Here is a 7,158-nt window from a genome sequence, read left to right as displayed (position 1 = left end):
AACATATAAAGTTTGAAAATTGAAAACATGAACACAAAAAATGCACAGTAGAGTGATCATTAGAGCATAAATGACGGAGCATATTAAAAACCATTTAAAAATGAGAGATCAGAAGCACTCCTACAGCTGACATTGCGAGCGCTAGCTCGCATCGCAGCATCTTAAAGGCTACTATAGACACCTCATGAGACCTGGAATCGAAATATAAATACATGCAACATATGACACAGCGCAAGTATCTGAATAGAATATAGGAATCAGGCTAAACAGGTTAAACCATATATCTTCAGTGTTTGTCTAAGAAACACCAAAGTTCGTTTCTCTCATTGAGACCCATCCTGCCGCAAGCACCTGTGAGGGAGATTAATCTAGCCTCCGCTCTCCTCAAGGATTGATCCCTGGATCCACCCCTTCGTGGACATGGGACAGTTCTAAGGCCACAAAACTTCAAACAATCAGCATCGCCCGCATGAACGTCCCTAACATGGGCAATGAGTCTACTAGCCCCTTTCCCAGTCTCGACAGACTTGTAGTGCTCCTGGAATCGGGTCTTGATTGGACGGGTGGTTTTGCCCACATAGAACCGCATACAGGGGCAGAACACCACGTATACACAAAACTCCGTTCCACAATGTATACAGTCCTTGATCTGGACGGTGTATCCCCCCAACTGGATATTCTTGCAGGGCCAAAACTGCTGGCAATGACAGCAGTTGTGACACCGAAAGTTGCCTTTAGGTTTCGCGTTGGTTAGCCAGTCGGGTTCTCCAGGATCCCTGAATTCGCTTCTAACCAATCTATCACCAATCGTTGGTGCTCGACGGAAGGTTACCATTGCTTTCTCAGCCAAACGTTTTTCCCAATGTGGGCGACTGCGCAATTCGACCCAATTCCTGGATATAACACTACGAATTCTGTCTGCCATCGGAGAAAAGTCAAAGACAAAAGGGGCATTGGTCTTTTTGAGTCTGTCTTTTGAGGGAAAGTCGGGATCACCTAAGGGGGTGTTCCTATTTCTTTTGCCTATACCTCTTTTCAAGGTGTCCTCTCGTCTACGACCATCGGCCTTATTGAAGGCTTCGATGAGTAAGGCGAGAGGGTACCCTCGGTCCAGGAGTCTGAACCCCAACTCCCTGCTTTGGGAAACGAAATCGTCTTGTTTGCTATTATTTCTTTTTAACCGTAGGAACTGGCTATATGGAATGCTGTTAACTACATGGCGAGGATGGTAGCTGTTGTAGGCCAGGATTGAGTTAGTGGAGGTGGCCTTTCTGAAACCCCTAGATAAGAGGCATCCCTCCTCCACATACAGTACCAGGTCCAAAAACTCAATCCTTAATCCACCCCACATGCCTGTAAAACGCATATTGAGGCCATTGAGCCCCAGCCAGTCAACAAACTCATGGAACAGTGGCTCACTGCCGTTCCATACAAGGAGTACATCGTCCACATAGCGATGCCAGGACACAATGGCGTGGCGATAGGGATTGGAGGATGGACCACCCTTTATTCCCTGTAAATCCACTAGAGATTTTCCAGTCACTCCAGGGACAGATCTGGACGCCTTTAATATTAAAACAAGGGATGAACTAAAAGCATTGGTTTATCCTGACAGCATGCCCAATTTAACTCCCCAAGAAACCTCTGCTTTAAACTGGTTGAGTGAGAACAAGCAGATAGTGGTCAAGAAAGCTGATAAGGGGGGTAATTTGGTCTTAATGTCAAGGGAGTATTATCGGAAAGAAGGTTTGAGACAGCTTGAAGGCCCTGAGGGCTTTTATGAAAAACTTAGAAGGGACCCCACATCACAATATATGAAAACCCTACGTACCCTTTTGAGACAGGGCGTCGAACAGGGTTGGTTGTCCCGTAAGATGGGGGAAGGCCTGTTTCCGGATTTCCCTCGGAAACCAGTCTGGTACTTTTTGCCTAAAGTCCACAAAAGCTTGGAGTGTCCCCCTGGCCGTCCCATCGTGTCTGCCAGGGGATCTGTTACTGAACCCTTATCCCGATATCTTGAACACACTTTAAGACCCTACTTGGAGGAGATACCCTCCTACCTGGCAGACACGCTGGCCGTCCTGAGGCTGCTACCCAAGATTGAGTGGAAAGACCATTACAGGTTAGCATCAATTGACGTGGAGAGCCTGTATACTAGAATCCCCCAAAGACTGGGAGTCTCTGTGGTCAAATCGATCTTGGTTGAGAAGGGTAGGGATATTGATTGGGTCGATTATATCGGTCAATGTTTGTCCTATGTACTGACTCACAATGCCTTTCTTTTTTACGATCAATGGTACAGACAGGCCTCCGGCGTGGCGATGGGGACTTCTGTGGCCCCCACTTTTGCCAATCTCTTTTTGGCATACTGGGAGGACCATTATATTTTTCCATCCTCCAATCCCTATCGCCACGCCATTGTGTCCTGGCATCGCTATGTGGACGATGTACTCCTTGTATGGAACGGCAGTGAGCCACTGTTCCATGAGTTTGTTGACTGGCTGGGGCTCAATGGCCTCAATATGCGTTTTACAGGCATGTGGGGTGGATTAAGGATTGAGTTTTTGGACCTGGTACTGTATGTGGAGGAGGGATGCCTCTTATCTAGGGGTTTCAGAAAGGCCACCTCCACTAACTCAATCCTGGCCTACAACAGCTACCATCCTCGCCATGTAGTTAACAGCATTCCATATAGCCAGTTCCTACGGTTAAAAAGAAATAATAGCAAACAAGACGATTTCGTTTCCCAAAGCAGGGAGTTGGGGTTCAGACTCCTGGACCGAGGGTACCCTCTCGCCTTACTCATCGAAGCCTTCAATAAGGCCGATGGTCGTAGACGAGAGGACACCTTGAAAAGAGGTATAGGCAAAAGAAATAGGAACACCCCCTTAGGTGATCCCGATTTTCCCTCAAAAGACAGACTCAAAAAGACCAATGCCCCTTTTGTCTTTGACTTTTCTCCGATGGCAGACAGAATTCGTAGTGTTATATCCAGGAATTGGGTCGAATTGCGCAGTCGCCCACATTGGGAAAAACGTTTGGCTGAGAAAGCAATGGTAACCTTCCGTCGAGCACCAACGATTGGTGATAGATTGGTTAGAAGCGAATTCAGGGATCCTGGAGAACCCGACTGGCTAACCAACGCGAAACCTAAAGGCAACTTTCGGTGTCACAACTGCTGTCATTGCCAGCAGTTTTGGCCCTGCAAGAATATCCAGTTGGGGGGATACACCGTCCAGATCAAGGACTGTATACATTGTGGAACGGAGTTTTGTGTATACGTGGTGTTCTGCCCCTGTATGCGGTTCTATGTGGGCAAAACCACCCGTCCAATCAAGACCCGATTCCAGGAGCACTACAAGTCTGTCGAGACTGGGAAAGGGGCTAGTAGACTCATTGCCCATGTTAGGGACGTTCATGCGGGCGATGCTGATTGTTTGAAGTTTTGTGGCCTTAGAACTGTCCCATGTCCACGAAGGGGTGGATCCAGGGATCAATCCTTGAGGAGAGCGGAGGCTAGATTAATCTCCCTCACAGGTGCTTGCGGCAGGATGGGTCTCAATGAGAGAAACGAACTTTGGTGTTTCTTAGACAAACACTGAAGATATATGGTTTAACCTGTTTAGCCTGATTCCTATATTCTATTCAGATACTTGCGCTGCGTCATATGTTGCATGTATTTATATTTCGATTCCAGGTCTCATGAGGTGTCTATAGTAGCCTTTAAGATGCTGCGATGCGAGCTAGCGCTCGCAATGTCAGCTGTAGGAGTGCTTCTGATCTCTCATTTTTAAATGGTTTTTAATATGCTCCGTCATTTATGCTCTAATGATCACTCTACTGTGCATTTTTTGTGTTCATGTTTTCAATTTTCAAACTTTATATGTTTGTCTTGCAGGTCCCCCCGAGCGTGCCCAGTTGCTGGGCAACGCTGTGCGGCGACTCTTCCCCACTGATACCGGCAGCCTATTAAAGACAGGAGGAAGTGAGGTAAGCGGTTCACGTGATGCCAGTCATGTGACGCTTGGGGTAATCCCATTGCACGCCCCCAGATAAGGGGGCGTGCCTCCTCCACCAGGCGGACTGACCGGCTCGGGGCGGCGCTAGACTCTGGCGCGCGCTCGGCAGTGGGGGCTACTCGCGGCAGGGGGTAAGACCTTTGTATTGATTGTCTCTCTATATATATATCGTGTTGTGTTCACTAAACTTTGTATGTGCTGCCTCTGAAGAAGCAGGTCATCCTGCGAAACGGCTGTTAGGCTGAATTTTCTGCATGTATGTTTTGAAGGTGTCGGGAGGATTAATTAAAGGTGACGTCCTTATGCAATTTGGTGCCCAGAAGTTCTTCTTTTTCTTTTTTTCTTTGTTTCCAATTGATATATCACCCACTGGAGGCACAAATTGTTTCATGCACCTGCATCCCCTGACCTGCCAGGATCCTATCTAGTGCCGATTTCTCTCTTTGCTTGTGTACTAGTATGAGGACCAACAGATTTTGAATACTCTGAACAGATTGTGTAAATAAGCTCTCGTACTACATGGAAGAGTTAAAGTTAGCCAGTCATAATTGGATGTGTGTAGGAACCCTTAATATTAAAGGATACCAGATGCAAAGGGATCTGGTAAAAACTAAACCTGTACTGGGTAGGTGGGCATAATCAAATACTTACCACGCCTCCAGTACCCCTCCACCCCCCGCTGCTCTTCTCTGGTCTAGTTACCACAGCAAGAAGCAAAGATTTCTAGACAGAAAATAAACTATATAGGTTCTAACCACACAGATATAATATTATGGGATAAAGACATGGCCGGATTCCGAGCAGGCCAACAAAGGCCGTGGCCTAGGGCGACACAAGGCAAGGGGCACATTGTGGACAGCATGCTGGCAGTGGCAGTTAAAGGAAATAGGCAAAATGCAAAAAAAATAGGTTTACTTACCTAGGGCTTTCTTTAGACCCTGGAAGCGTATATGTGTTCATCACCACAGCTCAGCTATCAGTAACGATACTTCACAGGACCGCCCGCAGTTAACCACTCTGAAACCACCTAACGCTGATCTGCGGCAGTAGAGTGGCTCCCCCAGGACCGCCTAACGCGTCAAGTCCTGGGGTGGAGATTAGTGGGTATCTCACGCGCATCTGCGCTGAGCATCCTGCCAACTGTGATTGGCTTATTCAGGGTCTATGGATAAAAGTATTAGAGGTAGTGGAAGAGCAGGACAGCCAGACAGTGTGCACTGTTTAAAAGAAAATCAATATGTCAGCTGCCATATGACTCTCGCTTCGGGTTTCCTTTAAAAAAGAAATGTCATAGTAAAAATATGCATGCTGTATAACCCGCTAGCTCACTGGCAATCAAACACATCCTACAGCTTAACTACTCAGCATATTACTTAGCAAATTATATGATTCCATATGTAGCAACTACTCGTTTTCACTTGCCCTCTTGGGCAAATGCCACCTCCCTGGTCAGCAGTTACCCAAAACCTAGACCTTTGTGGCCTTTCAAAAAATGTGGCCTTGAACCTAAATGTCTGTTCCACGTGAATGACTCAATAAACAATGCATCTGTAAATGAATTGTAATGAAAAGTGGAAATGGTCAGTGCAGATGACCACAATGAGAAGTAGAACAGGTTGGGACTTTTGTTGGCACCATAAAGTTCCCTTCAATACAAATGCACACAATTTTTCCAATTCCTACCTCTACTCCACCACAGCCTGACCTTCAATTTACTGAGCCCACCTTCGCAGTGCTGCAAAACAAGGATAGAGTCGTATCTCTAGTGCTTGATGCATCTGGAAGCATGAAACTGGTGTGTAGATAATTTGCTTTTCAAAAATCATTTTCTGTGTCCAAAACCTGTGATGTTGTAATGTCTGGCAGATCTATTTCAGCCACTATACCTCAATCTAGTGCCGTAGCTCTGATCTCGTCCCACGTCTTCACCTATAGACAAGCCCCCACTTGAACAGGACACTGAATATTGTGCTGTAATATGTACGAACAGAGGCGCCAAGCAGAGTAAAACAATGTTCTAAAAATGATAAAAAGAGGGAAGTCGAGGTGGACTTACCTCCCTCTGGTAGTGGACATATACTCAAATGCAGAGTAAAAAATATACAATTTATTCACAGCTCCATAAAATCGCAACGCGTTTCGCGGTCAACAATCCCGCTTCATCAGGCAGTACAGGAGCATATAAAACTGGTTCAGGTCCATAAAGCGTGTGAGCGCCTCTGTGACAGAGGCACTCACACGCTTTATGGACCTGAACCAGTTTTATATGCTCCTGTACTGCCTGATGAAGCGGGATTGTTGACCGCAAAACGCGTTGCGATTTTATGGAGCTGTGAATAAATTGTATATTTTTTACTCTGCATTTGAGTATATGTCCACTACCAGAGGGAGGTAAGTCCACCTCGACTTCCCTCTTTTTATCATTTTTAGAACATTGTTTTACTCTGCTTGGCGCCTCTGTTCGTACATATTACAGCACGATTAAGTACCCCTGGTGGAGGGGTTCTTTCCCCATTTTCCTATCTACAGAGAGCGACTTTTATACCTGCGTGGGGTCAGGTACTAATACTCCCCACCTGCCTGTCAAGTGGTTACCTGATGGTAACCCACCTTTGTGAGTATAAGAACCTTTGACTTTACATTATATATTGAGCTTACCAGACAATATTGCACTATTGGGCTCTTGGTCTCCTCTGTTTTGTTTTTACAAGGACACTGAATATGTCTCCTACCTTCGGTTACCCCCAGGCCTTAACATGCAAGATATAGCAGCTGAGGCCAAGAAAGCCAGAGTACCACCAGAGCAAACAAGACAATGCAACTGGGTGATATTAGGTAGTAGAGCAGAATGCTTTTGTGGAGGAAGTTACACAGATCAAAACAGGAGCTATGAACTAGGGAGCAAGATTGCTCTGAGCGACCGCAGCTCTGGGCTTTCGATAACCACCACAAATGAACAAGACACAAAGGTTGCTCAGTGCGACCGCAGCACTGAGCATCTGATGTCCACAACAGTGAGTAACAAGAAAGACAACAGACAGACAGATGGAATGTTTGCCAGCTTCCGTTTACCATCACAAAAAAAAAAGACGCAATGGTTGCTCAGTGCTGCCCCAGCAATAGCAAACATCCACACTGG

This window comes from Hyperolius riggenbachi, chromosome 4 (assembly GCF_040937935.1).
Source record: "Hyperolius riggenbachi isolate aHypRig1 chromosome 4, aHypRig1.pri, whole genome shotgun sequence".
Lineage (NCBI taxonomy): Eukaryota > Metazoa > Chordata > Amphibia > Anura > Hyperoliidae > Hyperolius > Hyperolius riggenbachi.
Note: the sequence above shows the minus strand (reverse complement) of the source record.